Source organism: Camelina sativa, chromosome 11 (assembly GCF_000633955.1).
Source record: "Camelina sativa cultivar DH55 chromosome 11, Cs, whole genome shotgun sequence".
NCBI classification, from domain to species: domain Eukaryota; kingdom Viridiplantae; phylum Streptophyta; class Magnoliopsida; order Brassicales; family Brassicaceae; genus Camelina; species Camelina sativa.
Window position 1 is genome coordinate 27,196,363 of NC_025695.1, and position 18,109 is coordinate 27,214,471.

The 18,109-nt window shown below is 33.9% G+C and overlaps 1 long non-coding RNA gene across 1 annotated transcript; it reads left to right on the top strand.

Moving 5' to 3' along the window:
• On the top strand, positions 5,651 to 6,987 carry LOC109127652. The gene is made up of 3 exons (XR_002034196.1): positions 5,651 to 6,095; positions 6,313 to 6,572; positions 6,662 to 6,987. It is a non-coding gene; the product is annotated as an uncharacterized LOC109127652 (long non-coding RNA).

Here is an 18,109-nt window from a genome sequence, read left to right on the forward strand (position 1 = left end):
AATAGATAGGTTGTGTTCTTTGTTATTTGTTTTTTTTTTAATGTCGATCTGTGTGTGGAGATTTGAGAATATATGAGAATACATGTGCTTATATAGGCAAATCATGGGAATAAAAGAACCAAAAAAATAAAGGCGAAGTTAGATGATTCCCTAACTATTCTGACAGACATACTTCTTTTTGAGGTTTTGTATAAGAGTTATGAAAAAAAAAAAAAGTGAAAGAGGAGATGCCTTTCTGTTGTGGTTTCAGTCTAATGTTGTATATGAGATTAATCAGAGATGAAGACAGTTTCTTATTAAGCTTTGTTGGACATTGACTTTGCTTTCGGTCTAAAACCATGAGTTTGATATCTTATTGTATAAAGTTGAATGCTTAATTTTATAATAATAACTAGGAATTTTTTTTTTGTCACACAATAGAAACTAAAAAATTGTTATTATATATATACAAATTACAAACACCAGATGTAGTATATACCAAAAAAAAAAAAAAATACTACAAAGTCATATATATGCCCTTTAACTACCTTATTAGTAAGCTGGACCTAGCAACATGAATGAATCGAGATTCTTCACAAGGTACTATACCAATGGCTCATATCTAGTGGCAAAGCTAGAAAATTTTGTTACATATAATATGTACGTTTGGCGTTAGAGAAAATAATATATATATAAATCTGATATATCAATTCTTTACAACATACATATTTCATTATTTCTATAAAACTATATAATTTTCTTATTTGCCTAAAAATATGCACTTTTTTTTTTTTTTGACAACAGGGTATAAGATTGGCTCAAATGAGCCAATACGAAGGAACATTGTTTACATAGGTAACTAGGTGCGGAACAGTGCGAACACGTCGTGCCAAATTATCCGCTTTACCATTCTGAGAGCGAGAGACATAGACTAGGGAGAAGGAGACAAACTCCTCTCTATCCGCCTGGATGTCCTCCAAATAGGGTGTAAAAGCTGGCCACTCAGAAGGCGAAGACACCATCTTCACTAAGTCAGAGCAGTCGGTGAGGAAAACGACAGATTGATTATCCGCTCCAATCATGCATCGCATAGCCCAGATAAGGGCTTCAACTTCGACATGAAGAGGAGAGAGACTGCAGCGAAAGTTGGCAGCACCCATGGTGGGGGCATCGTCCCAAGGCGACGTGCAAAACCATCCTCTTCCCGCAAAAAAATCTGTTGCTTTCCACGAACCATCAACATAACAAACATAACTTGAGAAAGGCTGAGAAACCCCAAAACTCATCCTCCCACAGAGGACCGCCGTACCGGCAATAGCCAGTGCTAAGACCACATCATCCGTCTGAGCGAGAGCCCATACTTTTGCTTCATCCGCATAAATATGCACTTGTGTTGATGTAGTTTTAGGAATTGTTTCCTTTTTAAAAAAATAGGTCGACAAGTTGAATTCAGCCTCCTATGAAAATTTCAGAATTCAATCGTTTAAAGAGCATGCCAAAAAATTTGCATAAACATTAATCAATTTTTCTAATTTAACGTTTATTCAAATTGAAATCTATTTTCACTAAAATTAGAGTACAGGTTTTTTCCTTTCTATATGTTTTTTTTTTCTCGTTTGAAACGATTTTTCTTTGTTAGTTAAAAGCCCTGAAAATGAAACTTACAATACAATCTTACTATTCAAGGATCATGCATATTCTGAAGACAATGGTTGGTTGGTAATCTTTGGGTTTCGAGTTTTGTTCTTTTAGGGTTGACACTTTATTCTCATAGTCATTGCTTTCATTTACGAAGTACTATCATAATTGCCATTATATATACTATTATCTTATATAAACATTCGATCTGTTTCAACATTCTTCTAGGAGAGACACACTTGGGTTTTGACGTATCTTGGTCTTACAATCTAAGCAAAACTATCTTTTGACCGATATGTGGGCGCCAACTCAAGATTCTTTATATGCATTTTTTTTTTCATTTCTGCTCCAAAAATATTCTAGTTTTTGTAACAAATTCCATTCAAAAAGAAAAAATATTCATGAACACAATTTATATGAAAGACAAGAAAGTAAATGGTCCACTGTGGTATAACGCCAAGTATGTACACTCATCACTTTTCTTACTCCTATGGTCAAACATAAACTTTGAACATAATTTACAAATAAAAAGAAAGTGATTGTCTCTCAAGATAAATGAAATTGAACATAATATATATACTAGATCTTTGAACCAAAAAAAAAAAGATATATATATACTAGATCTTTTTTATCTTGGGTAACATAGAAGCGAAAAGAAAAAAAGTTATTTGTAACTACTGCCAAAATTTGATTTTAGCTCTAAAATAGAAGTTTTTTGTCTTTTGTTTTTGTTTTTTAAGAGATAGCTTCTTAAAAGTTTAAAATTTAGTACAATGTAGCTAAATCATTCTTCTGTTAATTCATTCGTAGAAGACTTTGAAACCCATCAACCACCTCGATGGAGCATCATTGACTGTAGACTTCTTCCAAAAAGCTTTAACGTTCCTTAAATAAGGATATATATTAGTCTTATGGAAGACATTCTAAAAACATTTTCAGTTTGTAGCTAAATCACCAAATTCTAGTAAGTCAATAAATATATTTTCACATCATTTTCAGTAAATTTTCTAAATTAGTTTTATCCAAAACTCTTCATTTATAATTATTATTTATTTAATCATCTATGTTCAACTCATTTCTCTCTTTTTTTTATCTTTTTTTTTTTTAATGTCTATCATAAGTCTTTTCCGGTACATTCATCTTTACTTCATTTTCTATACCCAGACCACTATGATACAAATATTCAAACTATCTTGAAGATTTTCTTTATAGATTTGTATAAAGTGATCTGTTGACGATTCATTTATGGAAATACTATCGACAACATGTTAACCGTTATGAAGATAAAAAAAAACTATACCTAGTGCTAGTAAGAGTAAACATTTTTAATGCATCTAGTTAATAGTATTTTTATCTTTTGATATATCAACCGAACCTAAGCTAAACTATTCAAATTGTGCTCCTTGCGCTGATGGGCAAGTCTCTTTTCATAGTTTAACCCAACTGCATGAACAAGACTTAAAAAAAAAACATAATGACCTTCGGTTTACATATATAATTCTGTATCATTTGAAATCTTATAAGAGAGAAGATTTGGAACAATCTCCACTAATTATTTTTCGATTTACATGAATAGTAGAAATGTTTATAATGTTCAATTTCAAATATATTAGAGCATCTCCATCGCTCTCATACCCAAAAGGAGTATCTAAAGGAAAACATAATAATCTTTTATTGTAATTTAATTTTGTAATTTTTTATTTTTTATTTTTTTATTTATTTAGATTGTAACATGCATTTGGGTGTCTCCGATCCATGGTTTCTCAAAAGTTCTGAAACCAGAAAACGTTTCTTTGTTCTCTCTCCTAGGAGATGCCAAATTAATTAATTTGAAAGTTATTTTATTTTTAGTTTAAAGAGATTATACTGTTCTTATTTTTCCACACCGAGAATCCAAATAAGAATGAATTGATCATATATAGATTCATAAGTGATAAGACTAATATGAAGACATCATGTATTCATGAATCATGATACAGTCAAACCTCCTATACCACTATTAAAAGTAAATGTACGTAGGGAATAAACATGAAGACATCATGGGTTGTCTTCCTTTGTTTTCTCCTGAGAAAGGGAATAAAAAGGAAAAAACATAAATTTCAAATTAAAAAATAAAAAGAAGAAAAGATTTGAAACTTTAGGAAAACCTTAGAAAAGCTAAAATGATGCCCCTTTGACCAAAGAAAAACCATCCTGAAAATTGTAACCAGTTAAAAAATTTTCCTCAATAGAAACTTTGATTTATTATCCTTTTACAGGAATTGGTAACAACTTCTGATTCGGGTAATCTGGTATATTATCTTTTCACTCTTTGGTACAAGGGATGGTTTGGCAACACGTTAAGTGACTAATTAAAAAAATAAGTTAATTTGTTAATAATCGGGGAATCTCAAGGCAAAGATCGACTAATCTCTAGAGTTGTGAAGCGTAATAGGGAGAATGTTTATATAATTTAACGCATTTACAAATTACAATAGTTATACCTTTAACTAGATTACGACCGTAAGTTTATTTTTTTAATTTTTTTTGTTAATGTAACTATTTTAATACTAATTTTGCTACTATATTCTTTTGTTAGTTTTCATGATTTAATATATAAACTGTGGTATACTGCACAATAATTTTTGTTTACTATAATCTTAATTAAATAATTCGACATATTTTATATTGGTGTTGTTAAAACATTAAAATGAGGATATAACCCGTATTGAAATATCATATTACTGATAGTTTATTTTTTAGTATTATCAATTCAATCATGTAATGTCATATAACCCGTCATGTAATATAACTCGTTTGTGTAATTTTGGAAATTTAATATGTTTAAATATTTATGATTTTAAACTTTTTATTAAGTTTAGATATATCAGTTATAAATTATAAACTTCTTAAAATTTGATAATTTACTATATACAGTAAATTTACTATATATGTATGTTGAACACACACTTTTATATTAATTGAGTAATATATGTTTGTTTTTAAAAATTCAAATCACAAGATATGCAAGAAAAATACACATTTTTATTAACTTTATGTATTATATGATAATTCACTACATTTAAATTTTAAAATCAAAAAGAGATGATAGAAGAATAATTTTTATTAATCTGGAATAAATCTTCTAAATATCTATATTAATTATAGAACATTATATATATGAATATTTAAAATATTTTTATTGTGTTTGGTTATAAGGATAGTAGAGAAAATTAACTAAACTTATTTGGCTACGAATATAAGCATTAAATTAAATAGCATTTAATGTAAAAACTTTCCAAAAAACATTTTTGAGCAAAAACTGCTGTAAAAATACAGTATAGATTGAAATAGTAGTGAGAGAAGATTGGATTCATGTCTTCCGATCCAAGATTAATTATTCAGCCATAAATTAATTTTAGTAATAACATTTGTTATGAAGAATTTGGTAGTGGATTGATGGGAACATGATAATATTAGCTAGGGGGTTACACAGGACACATCTCTAGTTTTAATAGATAACTTTTGTTATCTACAAATCAATATTCTGAGTTCTTAATTTTAGGGCAATAAACTAAAGCGTAAGTTTTAAGGTCTGTTATTTGGATATAGTACGAAAACTTGAGGTCTTTTCAAACATTTGTCTTATCCCACGTGGATGCTTTATGTAAGCATTGTTAACAGATGGTAGACGGTGTTATATATTATCGAGCTAATGTAATTCAAAAATATAATGTACTTGTGCACAAAAAAGAAAGAAAGTATACAGTACTTATGTTATTTGAACAAAACTGGTCGACTTTCATAAAAACAGCACTATTTGTCGAAGTATGGATCTTCTTAGCTATCTTCCCAAAAACTATTAATAATATATTTACAAGCACAAATATCGAACTTTTGCAGGTCTAAAAGCACTATAACCCAAAGATTCGAATCTCAAGTGTATAAGATTAAGGGAAAATAACCTCAAAAAAATAAAAAGCTTCATAAAAAAAATTATATCCTTAACGGCTATATTTTTTCCCTTCTTCTTCTTCCATTTGTTTATCTCAATTCATATTTCCTAAGATAGCAAACAAACATAGAGATCTACGTCAAGTTCACAAAAATAGTCCTTGTTGAGGAGCTCTCTGACGTATCATCATCACCTACACATGAAGAAAATCAAGCATGTTCCTATGGTGATGATGATGATGATGGATCATTAACCCCATCCATGGTGTTTGACCAGATCATGCGACCTTCTCTGATGCTACCATTTCACAAACATCTTTTACATAGCCACTATAGCAGCACCGGTTATCGGATGCCCCGAACTTCGAGAAAACGGTCTCCACGGCTACAAATGTGATACTTGCGGCTTCGCCGTCCACAAAGAATGTTTAGAATCATCACCAGAGATCAACCATCCGTCTCACAAGAGACATCCTCTCACGCTCCTAACACATGGCTTACCACTAGTAGCTGAAGATGACAAATATCGTCTATGTGGAGAAAAGGTTGAAAAGTTAGTTTATTATTGCTCCATATGTGACTTCAGTATAGATCTTTATTGTGCACGTAACCCGCTTCAGCTCATCCTTTACTTCCCGAAATGTCATGAACATACACTCACTCTCATGCCAAGGCTCATACACTTCACTTGTAATGCATGTGGTCTTGAATCTGATCGATCTCCTTACATTTGTCCTCAATGTGATTTTATGATCCATGAAGGTTGTATCTACTTACCACGCGTCATTAGCATTATACGCCATGTACATCGTATCCCCCGCACTTATTTTCTTGGTCATGGAGAATGGAAATGAGGAGTTTGTCGCAGAAGAATAGATGGGAGATATGGGGCGTATGCTTGCTTGATTTGTCCGGATTACGCAGTTCATTCAAGATGTGCCACGAGGAGGGATGTGTGGGAAGGGAGAGAACTCGAGGACGAGCCTGAAGAAAATGATGAATGTGAAGAACCTTTTAGAGTTGTGAGTGATAGAGTGATAAATTACTTTAGTCATCAAGAGCACAATCTAAGACTTGAGGATGGTCTTACTAATATCCAAGATGAATGCAGGCGTTGCAGAGCATGCGTCCGTCCTGTCTACTCTGACATTTTCTACAGTTGTATGCAATGTGAAGATTTTGTCCTCCACGAAACGTATGCTAACCTTCCTCGAAAGAAGCGACATGTACTTCACAATCATCAACTTACGTTATACCTTGACGACAACATAGTCATGGATTTTCTGATGCTTAGTGGAGCATTCTTATGTTCTGCTTGTCACCGACTCTGTAGTGGTTTCAGGTACGAATGTTGCAATATCATATTAGATGTACGATGTGGTTCGATATCCGAACCATTTTTCTATGATTGTCATCAGCATCCTTTGTTCCAAAATTCACTAGATAGCAAGGTATGTGTGACTTGCAAGCAAGAGTCGAATTATGTTTTGACTTGTATGGATTGCGATTTTGTTTTGGATTTTAAGTGTGCTACTTTACCACCTACGGTAAGTGTCAAAAGCGATTATGGGTTTATGGACTCGTGGACTTGAAACCGTGTATTGAGCCTTAATTAGCTGTGTTAGGCCCGATAAGAAATCGGTTTTGGAATGAAGTGGTCCTCACTTGTACGAACACAGGTCTCTGTTTCTTGTTGAGTAACATATCACGACAAGCTTCGGCGTGTGGGTCAAGGGAGTCTGTTACAGGGTAGAATGGGAATTAACAGAGGTGACAAAGAGGTTTTAAAGAGGGGACACACAAGCAGAAGAGTAAGACAAGATAAGAGAGTTACCTTTTGTGCAGAGAGAGTTTGAGAAGGTCTTTGGGGTTTAGGTGAGAGTTCTTCATCGTCTTCAATCTTCTCTCTTAAAGGTTTAATCTTTCAGCAAGGGTGTGTGATTCTCTGGTTGTAATCTGTTCTTTGTTCATAGTGGAACCTCTAGTGAGCGGTCAAGCTCACCGAGACATGCCTTGGCTGGTCTAAGCCTTGAGAACTCGTAAATCCTGTGTCTCTTTACTTCTTGTTCGAACCTACAAACAACAAACACAAACATAAGATTAAGTCACATACCAAGTATGAGCTAATCGGAGTTTCAACAAATGGTATCATAGCTTCAGGTTGCAGCTCAAGCGTGTCTAAGGTATTAAATCTAAGAAATGTGCAAACTTTGTGGGTTTTCTGGGTAGTAGATCTATAGGGGTTTGTAGATCAGAAACTCCTAGGTTTGTAGTGGAAGTTATTCACTTAGTTATCTTGTAGAAGAACTAGGTGAGTATGGAACCCACTCAAGGAAGGTTTGAAGTAGAAAAATTTGATGGGGAAGGAGATTTTGCTTTGTGGAAACACAAGATCCAGGCTCAGTTAGAGATTTTGGGACTCGAATCTGCTTTGTTACCAGTTTTGGTGTTTGTAAAAGCTGGAGATGCTAAAGACAACGTTAAGGAAGGGGAAGATGAAAAACAAGCAGAAGAGCGAGTTAGATTTGATCCAAAGTGGCTTGACAAGGATCGGAGGGTGAGAAATATCTTGAGCATGAGCCTACACGATATTGTTCTGAGAAAGGTCATGAAGGAACCTACAACATACGACATGTGGAATGCACTGGAATCTGACTATCAAGTTAAGACGCTGCCTCACAGGTTCTACTTGAAGCAAAGGTTTTACAGCTTTAAGATGGATAGTTCAAAGAATCTCGACAAGAACCTAGACGTGTTTAACAAACTGATATCAGATTTGTCGAGTGTGCATGTTGAGATGAGTGACGAGGATCATGTGCAATTCTCATGAACAGCTTGCCGAAGCAGTTTGAGAGCCTGGTTCACACCCTCAAGTACAGCAACAGAAGAAGTACAATCACCAAGAAGGAAGTTATCAGGACAGCTTACTCTATTGAGTTGGAGCTGAAGGATAAAGGAATATATAAGCTATAGTCTGAGAATGAAGGGTTGGTCATTCAGGCAAGAGGAAGAACATATAAGAAAGGTAAAGGAAATCAAAACAACAGTAGGTCTAAGTCAAGACCTAAAGGCAGAGAGTGTTGGATATGTGGAGAAGAAGGACATTTTAAAAAGGATTGCCCAAAGAAGATGCAGTCATCAAACAATAGCAAACACGAGGTTGGAGAAGCTAGTGTTGCAAAAGCTGAATGGGCAGAACCTGTGATGCTATTAGTCTCGGTGAATGTTGCTAGAGAAGAGTGGATTATGGATTCAGCATGTTCATACCATCTGACATTCAGAAAAGACTTGATGTTTGATGTGGAAGAAATCGATGGAGGAAAAATTTGAATGGGAAATGATTCCTATTGTGAAGTAACAACTATTGGGAAGATAAAGATTGTTAACTACAACAACACATCAGTTATATTAACACAGGTCAAGTATTCATTGACGGTTAGGAGAAATTTAATCTCTTTGGGACAATTAGAAATGCTTAGGTGTTGGTTTCAATCAAGGAACTTCAGAATGCAAGTGTTCTATAAATAGAGAGAAGTGTTGGCTGGTGATTACAAGGACACTCTTTACTTCCTAGATGGTAAACCTGAGATGGAGTAGGCTAATGCAGCTGGCAAGTCTGTAAGTACAACTGACTTGTGGCACAGTAGACTGGGTCATATTAATGCAAGAGGACTACAATTGTTAGTCAGGAAAGAGCTAATCAGCTCGAGCACGTTTATAGATTTTAGACAGTGTGAATTCTGCATTCTCGGAAAGGCTCACAGGAAATCATTCAAAACAGGAACTCATACATCCAGGGAACAATTGGAGTATGTCCATTCGGATTTGTGGGGTTCTCCTAATGTCACTCCAAGCTTGTCAAAATGCCAATACTATATGTCCTTTGTTGATGATTTCTCAAGAAAAGTATAGGTATATTTTCTCAAGACTAAGGATGAAGCTTATGAGAAGTTTGTTGAGTGGAAGACAGTCACTGAGAATCAATGTGGAAAGAAGTTGAAAGCCTTAAGGACGGATAACGGTCTTGAATACTGCAACAAGACCTTTAATGAACATTGCAAGCTTCATGGTATCTTAAGGCACAAGACGTGTTCACACAACCCTCAACAAAATGGAGTCGCTGAGAGGTTAAACAGGACCATACTGGAGAAATTATGAAGTCTCTTAATCGAGACTGGATTGGGTGAATCCTTCTGGGCTGAAGCTACATCTACTACGGTGTATATAATCAATCGAACAACATTTACACCACTAAATTTTGAAATTCCAGAAGAAGTATGGTCTGGGAGAGAACCAGACTATTCACACATGAGAAGGTTTGGATGTCTAGTCTATTACCATGTTGATCAAGGGAAGCTCAAACCTAGAACTAAGAAAGGAGTCTTCATGGGTTTTCCACAAGGTGTGAAAGGTTACAGAATTTGGAGTATTGAGGATAAAAAATGCATTGTCAGTCGTGACACTATTTTATGTGAAGATATCGTCTACAAGGATATTGGCAAACAGTCTACTGAACTAGACACGATATCAGATCCTAAAGAGAAAAAGAAAGTTACTTTCGAACTTCCTGAGGAAGACAATGCTGAACTAGACAGTCGTGACACTATTTTATGTGAAGATATCGTCTACAAGGATAGTGGCAAACAGTCTACTGAACTAGACAAGATATCAAATCCTAAAGAGAAAAAGAAAGTTACTTTCGAACTTCCTGAGGAAGACAATTCTGGTGAATCAAGTACTACAGGAGAAACTTCTGGTGAAGGTGGAGCTACGCCGGTTTCTGATCAAGAAGAGGAAGAAGAGGACTCGGAAGAAGAGTCTGAATATGGAGTCTCAAATTCACCTCTAGATAACTACCTATTGGCAAGAGATAGAGTGAGATGAAACGTCAAAAGGCCAAATAGGTATATTGAGGCAGATATAACTGCTTACGCTCTAAGTGCTGCGGAGCTAATGGATTATGATGAGCCTAATACTTATCTAGAAGCTATCAGTGGACCGTACAAAGAGCAATGGATAGAAGCAATGAAAGAGGAAATGGAATCTCATAAGAAGAATCACACTTGGAAATCTATTTCAAGGTCTGAGAAGCAAAGAACAGTCGGTTGCAAGTGGGTATTCAAGTTCAAACCAGGGATTCCAGGGGTTGAGGAGCTTAGGTTCAAAGCAAGATTAGTTGTTAAAGGATTCTCACAGATTGAGGGAGTTGATTATCATGAGGTTTTCTCGCCAGTGGTTAAACATGTTACTATAAGGGTGTTTTTATCAATGGTGGTGGATCGTGATATGGAATTGGAACAATTAGATGTGAAAACTGCCTTTTTACATGGAAGGTTAGATGAGAGGATACTTATGGAACCGCCGGAGGGTTTTTTAAAAGGTGATAATGAGGTGTGTTTATTACAGAGATCTCTGTATGGGTTAAAATAATCTCCAAGACAGTGGAATTTGAGGTTTGATCAGTTTATGAAGTCACAAGGGCATTCAAGAAGTCAATTTGATACGTGTGTGTACTTCAAATGTTACAAGGAGGATTGTTTTGTGTATTTACTACTCTACGTAGATGACATGCTGGTGGCTGATGAGGATATGTCAGAGATTGTCAAACTAAAGACAGTCCTAAGCAGTGAATTCAAAATGAAAGACCTAGGAGCAGCAAGTAGAATACTAGGCATGGACATTTCGAGGGACATAAGCAAAGGTGTGTTGAAGTTGTCACAACAAGCTTATTTGGAAAAGATTCTAAAAAGATTTAGAATGGACAATTCTACGCAAGTTCAAACACCTTTCGGTTGTCAATTTAAACTATGCAATACAAAGGATGAAGATAAAGCTAAGACTGAAGCCAGGATGAAGAACTACCTTACGCTAGTGCTGTTGGGAGTTTGATGTACGCAATGGTGGGATCACGCCCAAATCTTGCTTATGCAGTTGGCATGGTCAGTCGCTTTATGGGAGCACCTAATGAACAAAATTGGGAAGCTGTTAAATGGATACTCAGATACATAAGAGACTCTAAAGATTTGAGTCTGACATTCAAGAAATCTGAGAAATTTAAAGTAAGAGGGTACTGCGATAGTGATTATGGAGCTGACCGTGATAGAAGTCGTTCGATCAAAGGGTATGTGTTTCAAGCAGGTGGAAACACAATCAGCTGGCGCTCAGGGCTGCAATAGGTAGTAGCCATGTCATCAACAGAAGATGAATAGAAGGCTCTAGTAGAAGAAGGGAAAGAAGCGTTGTGGCTAAAGGGAATTACCAGAGAATTGAGATTTCCTCAAAAGAGTGTAGAGATCTTCTGCGATTCTCAGAGTGCGATCTATTTGGCGAAGAATAGCGTGTTCCATTCGAGGACTAAGCATATGGCTATTCGTCTTAACTTCATTCGAGACGTAGTGGCGGATGGACTAGTGGTTGTGACGAAGATCGGGACTAAGGAGAATCTGGCAGATATTCTCACGAAATCGGTACTGGTGTTGAAGTTTGAAGAAGCTTTAAGTCGTCTGAGAGTGCTCAGAGACTGAATTGGCTCCGGTTGAGGAGCTATTGTTCCGACAGGTAGATGTCGGAGGATGGATCCGGCAGGCTAATGTCGGGGAAGGAGAAGAGACAATAAAGTCTCTCAGGTTGTGTCCAAACCAAAATCGAGGTGGAGAATGTCAAAAGCAATTATGGGTTTATGGACTTGTGGACTTGAAACCGTGTTTTGGGCCTTAGCTGTGTTAGGCCCGATAAGAAATCAGTTTTGGAATGAAGTGGTCCTCACTTGTACGAACACAGGTCTTTGTTTCTTGTCGAGTAACAGATCACGACAAGCTTCGGCGTGCGGCTCAAGGGATTCTGTTACAGGGTAGAATGGGAATTAACAAAGATGACAAGAGGTTTTAAAGAGGGGACAAGCAGACAGAAGAGTAAGACAAGATAAGAGAGTTACCTTTTGTGCAGAGAGAGTTTGAGAGGGTTTTTGGGGTTTAGGTGAGAGTTTTTCATCATCTTCAATCTTCTCTCTTAAATGATTAATCTTTCAGCAAGGGTGTGTGATTCTCTGGTTGTAATATGTTCTTTGTTCATAGAGGAACCTCTAGTGAGCGGTCAAGCTCACCGAGACGTACCTTGACTGGTCTAAGCCTTGGGAACTCGTAAATCCTGTGTCTCTTTACTTCTTGTCGAACCTACAAACAACAAACACAAACATAAGATTAAGTCACAGACCAAGTATGAGCTAATAGGAGTTTTTTTTTTTTTTTTTTTTTTTAAAAANCTAATAGGAGTTTCAACAGTAAGGTACAAATACGATAAAAATCCTCTCAAATTATGCTGCGATGGAGACAAAGACATGACCGGTAATTACTGGTGCGAGATATGTGAGAGAGAAATGGATCAAAAGATAATATTCTACACTTGTGAAAGTTCTGGCCCGACTGTTCATATCGAGTGTCTACTCGGAGATTTTAGGTATGTGAAGCCTCAACTTCATTTTGAGTTCAATAAAATGAAATGGGAAGTGACTTTGAATGGTATAAATCGACCGGGATGCTACAAGTGTGGCTTTCGTTGCAAGGGACCTTTAGTTGCCGTGAGCGTAGACTATACTGATAATTATGTTTGTTCTCTTTTATGTTTATGGAAAGGAGAAACTCTTGTGTTCCATAATAGTACTAGAAGAGATTAAATTATGTTATCAATGATCCTTTTTTTTTTAAACGTATCATGCATCAGTTAGTATTCGTATAAAGATTATACAGAAGTTGAAATACGTGTATATCTGACTATGTGAGAACCTATCATGGCATAAAAGTTCGACCCTTTCGTTCTAGGGTTCTTTTTTTACTAGCCCATGACCGCATGTGTTAGTGTAGTCAAACAGAAAACAATGTTGATTACGTACTTAAGCGAGTGAAATGAAAGTAACGGGAAAAAATGAACTAAACGTAATAGAAATCTAGATCAAACCCGAACACAATTTTTTTAGAAACCCTAAAATCCGGCCTCGAAACTAAATTGAACTAATATGAAACGGAAAAATCAATTTATTGTGTTTAATTTTTTATTTACGTATAAATTCCAAAACAACCGAAACTAACCAAATTATATAAGTATGGTTTTTAATTTGTTTCATTTTCGTAAGAAGAATGTAATCGGAAACTTTAAAAAATTGTGAATTGAATTGACATATATTACTATATAAATAAGTATTGTGTTAATTAGTTGTGGTAAAATCGTTTAAAACAGTGTGGACAATGAAAAATTGGAGAAATTTGAAGATACCATTTGTTAATTAAATCTTTCTAAAATACGTCTGTTCTATTATTTGAAATACCACAACATACGGTTGTCAAAGAAAAGCCACAATATACAATTTATTAACTTTTATAAAATCTTATTAGAAGATTTCGAAAATTTTATAAATATTATAAGTTTATAACGCATGTTATTACATGCTTACATTGTTATAAGTTTGTAAAAATTTATATCTAGGTATTACTATTATAAACATTTATTTTGTTTGTGGTACTTCTTGAAAAATAATATCATAAAATTAGTTTTTTTTTGGGGTCAAGTTTGTTCAAAATAGTGGTAATTGGTGGTATATCAGTAAGTTAAAGAATAACAATGAAAAAATTTATCTAGCAGTAAATATAGTTACTAAGCTGTTGTAAGAATTTACAACGTCGGCAGGAGTAGTCAGAGTTCACAATCCTCAGATTTTTTTTTTATATAATAAAAATGATGGCAAAAAGAAAATAATTTCCTATTCTATAAATTCTATATAGCATTATAATTTACAAACTGCTACTACACAAAATTGTAACTGAAAAAGGTCAAAACCTCTCCACAAATCATGTCTACAGTTTACATATACTAATCAAACATTCGTGAAAAAAAAATTAAAAAAAAAAAGAGTTTATGACAATTAAAATTCGTGGGGCTAAGAGTCCTGGATTTTTTGTATAGTGGATTTCTATTTATGCCGAACCACTTTCGATAGACACATCAATGATTAGGAAACCTCCTCTTTATTCGAAATTTCGAAGTACACAATAAAGTTATATAAATAATTGAATGTATTAAACAAAATGCACGTGAACATTTACATAAAATAAACTCCAAAAACAAAAAAGGGAATGTGTGAATGTAAATAAAACATGTCGATAGATTGCCAACGGCTTGGTTAGACAATAGCGTGTTGTGAGTTTGACTATGCTAATGATAGATGGTTGCCTTCTTTTCTTAACCTTATGTAACAACCCGACTACCTTATTCAATGCAATGCAGCTACGTTACGTAAGTATCTGTATGAAAAAAAAAAGTATCTGTATGAAAATAATGTGAACCACATAAATATTTGTGTACCAAATCTCGTACTAACGCAAAAGAAAAGAGAAAACCCCATTGTCATCAAATCAATATGAAGTAAAGCCTAGTTAATTAGACGAAATTTCAAAAGTTTACAATGACCAAAGACTGAGCTCACCTCGTAGTCATGTGAAAGCTAGACGAGGTTCACTTAACACAAGACGTACTATAAAAAGGAACGAAAGGTCATTGTGCAAGGGTCAAGGGATCTTGAATTTTGACCTCCGAGCAGTAAAACAAACTGATATTTCCTACACTGTGATTTTTATATCACTAACTTATAGAAAATTAATAATTTTTCCATTTGAAATTTCATTATGCTCCCTTTCTTAGTTTGATTTCGTGCTACTTTACCAAAGATTACAATGATTGGTTTTATGAGCTTACAATCCATTACACAGCAGATCCCAACAAACAAAGTTCACTAGAAACTCTAGCCACCTCATGATATTGGTTTGCGAGCTCACATATTTTGTAACTAAGATTATGAAACCAATTAACCGCAGGAAACTACGTACTACAAGTATTTATATATATGGTGTAAAAACTGGTCTGATGTCTCAATTTCTTTAGCTCTAGCCTCTAGGTGGGAAAATGGTAAATTTCAACCCGTACTACTTCAAAAGTGTAAATTCCTACCCAGACAACAGATCCGTGTGTTTTTCTACCTAAACTCTTACATAATTCAAATTTACTACCTAGACTTCGAATCGTTACCCATATTTCTACATTGACTCAAACAGCGTTAGTCAACCGTTAAATGTATTGATCAATTTGACATGTATGCGATGATCTGTCAAGGTCATTGGGCTCAAAACTTTAAAACGACATCGTTTGCAATTAAGATCTTTCCCCCAATTCAAAACACGTTGTTTTAACCTTTCATTGCAAAGGACGTCGTTTGCAATTAAGATTTTTCCCCCAATTCAAAACACGTTGTTTTAACATTTCATTGCAAACGACGTCATTTTAAGGTTTCGAGTCCAACGACCTTCACACATCATCGCGTACGTGTCAAACTGATCAAAACATTTAACGGTTGACTAACGTTGTTTGAGCCAATGTAGGAATATGGGTAACGATTCGAAGTCTAGATAGTAAATTTGAATTATGTAAGAGTTTAGGTTGAAAAACACACGAATCTGTTGTCTGTGTAGGAATTTACACTTTCAAAATAGTATAGGTTGAAATTTACCTTTTTCCCCGCCTCTAGGTATTAGGATATCCGTCATCATCTTCTGTAGACCCCTATACCCACTTTCGATTTTTGGATCATACTATTTTCTTGACGGTTAATTTCTCTGTCATGGAAGTTCAAATAAGTTAACTTTTCAACTAGCTCTGTAGATAAATAAAAAGATGATTCGTGTGTTTTTTCTTTCTCACTTACGTAGTATCGCAAAACCACTTACATTAGTATTACAAAACACTTCATAATTAATACGTGACTCATCCTTAAGTTGATCGATCTATCCTTTAATTCGTATTGGATTCTCTCTAGTTGAGTTAAATAAAATATATATGCAATTGGTTATATTGATAGTCAAATTAATAATTTTAAACATCTCTACATGCACGACGATTTTTCAGAATATAGGTATAACAATACTTTCACTTGCAAAGAGCAATATATCTTCATTGCAAACCAACATTGTTACTCCCAATAGCGTCAGTCTACAATGCTCTACACTACTTTTAGTATGACTCATACCACTTATGAGAGCATTTTTGTTGGTGATATTCAATATGGATTTTTAATTATTAGTTTATTATTTGTCTATAGAAAGACACTATATAAAAAAAAGATGAGTGTCTATAATCTTTATTTTTTTCTATTTTTTTTTAAAGACACCACAACCCCTCCATCATCTTTACCAATCGAAATGTTTAAACGGTTCTACAGTCCACCGTCCGTAAGCACTCAAAATCACTTTCGGCTTGTGTACCTCATCTTCATCCAACAACGTACTGGTAATATGCATGCAACACCGGTTGATGGATTTTAAAAAACAGTTTTGATTAGTATTTTACATACATCACAAAACAAATATTTCGTGTTCCATCCTTACTAACACAATACTAATTTTCTTAATGCATAGTTCTCTTTGAAAGTGTTGCAGAATACAATTATGTCTACTTTGGTAATATAAAAGAAAAATTCCATAAATACTTCATAATTTTATCATAAATCATTAGAATTTAGAAGTATCTTATGTAAAGATAATGTTCTGTTAACCCTTTTTAGTTTTACTACCATTTTTTAGAATTTGAGATATTGCAGATGAGTAATCTGAGTTTCTGTATTTAAACGACTTGAAAGTACACCAAGAAATGATGAAAAAAAAAAAAATATATATATATATATATATATACAGAAAATATTTATTTTTTATGATGATTTATGGGAAATTATATAAAAGAAACTATGAAATGTTAATGTAAATTTATATGTGAAATCAGTCTATAAGAACCTAATAAAGTACAGTAATGTAATAAGTGAATGGCATGGTATGATATTGTGAGATGTAATAACATTTTATATGAAGAGTAGTTTCTAATTTGTGCATCTTAACTAATGTTTCTCAATATTTATTTTTATTGAATATATATATATATATATATTTACTATGATTGTTTTGTACAATAGTATTACATGAGTAAAATGATTTAACATGATTTGCCCTACATTTTAAAGTTTGTATATATAAATTTCCTTACAAATTTCTCATTTTAATACAATTTGCAAAATGGTACTAGTTTAATTTAAAAAACAGCTTTCATTCTAACATACTAGAGATTTAAAACAATGATCTCTGTTACTTACTCCCTTTGTTTCCAAAAATTTGATATCTAGGACTTTTTTACATAAATTAATAAATAACAAGTACTAATCATAAATACATTATTCTCTCACCAAAAATAGTTATTGAACTATAAAAAATTATATTTTATAAAAATCAAATATTTCTAATTATTACTTTGTGAAGTTTACAAATTATTTAATTATTTTAAAATGTGTAGAAATCGATATTTGTGAAACAAGAGAAAGTCCAAAAAAAAAAAAAATCCTCCTTCTAAGAACAGAGGTAGTATTCTCTTTTATTAATCTCTACAATGTATGGATCTTAATGTAGTTAATAGATTAGATGATCAACATCAACTAGTTGGGATGATTTGAATGTAAGGTTAGGAATTAAAAGGT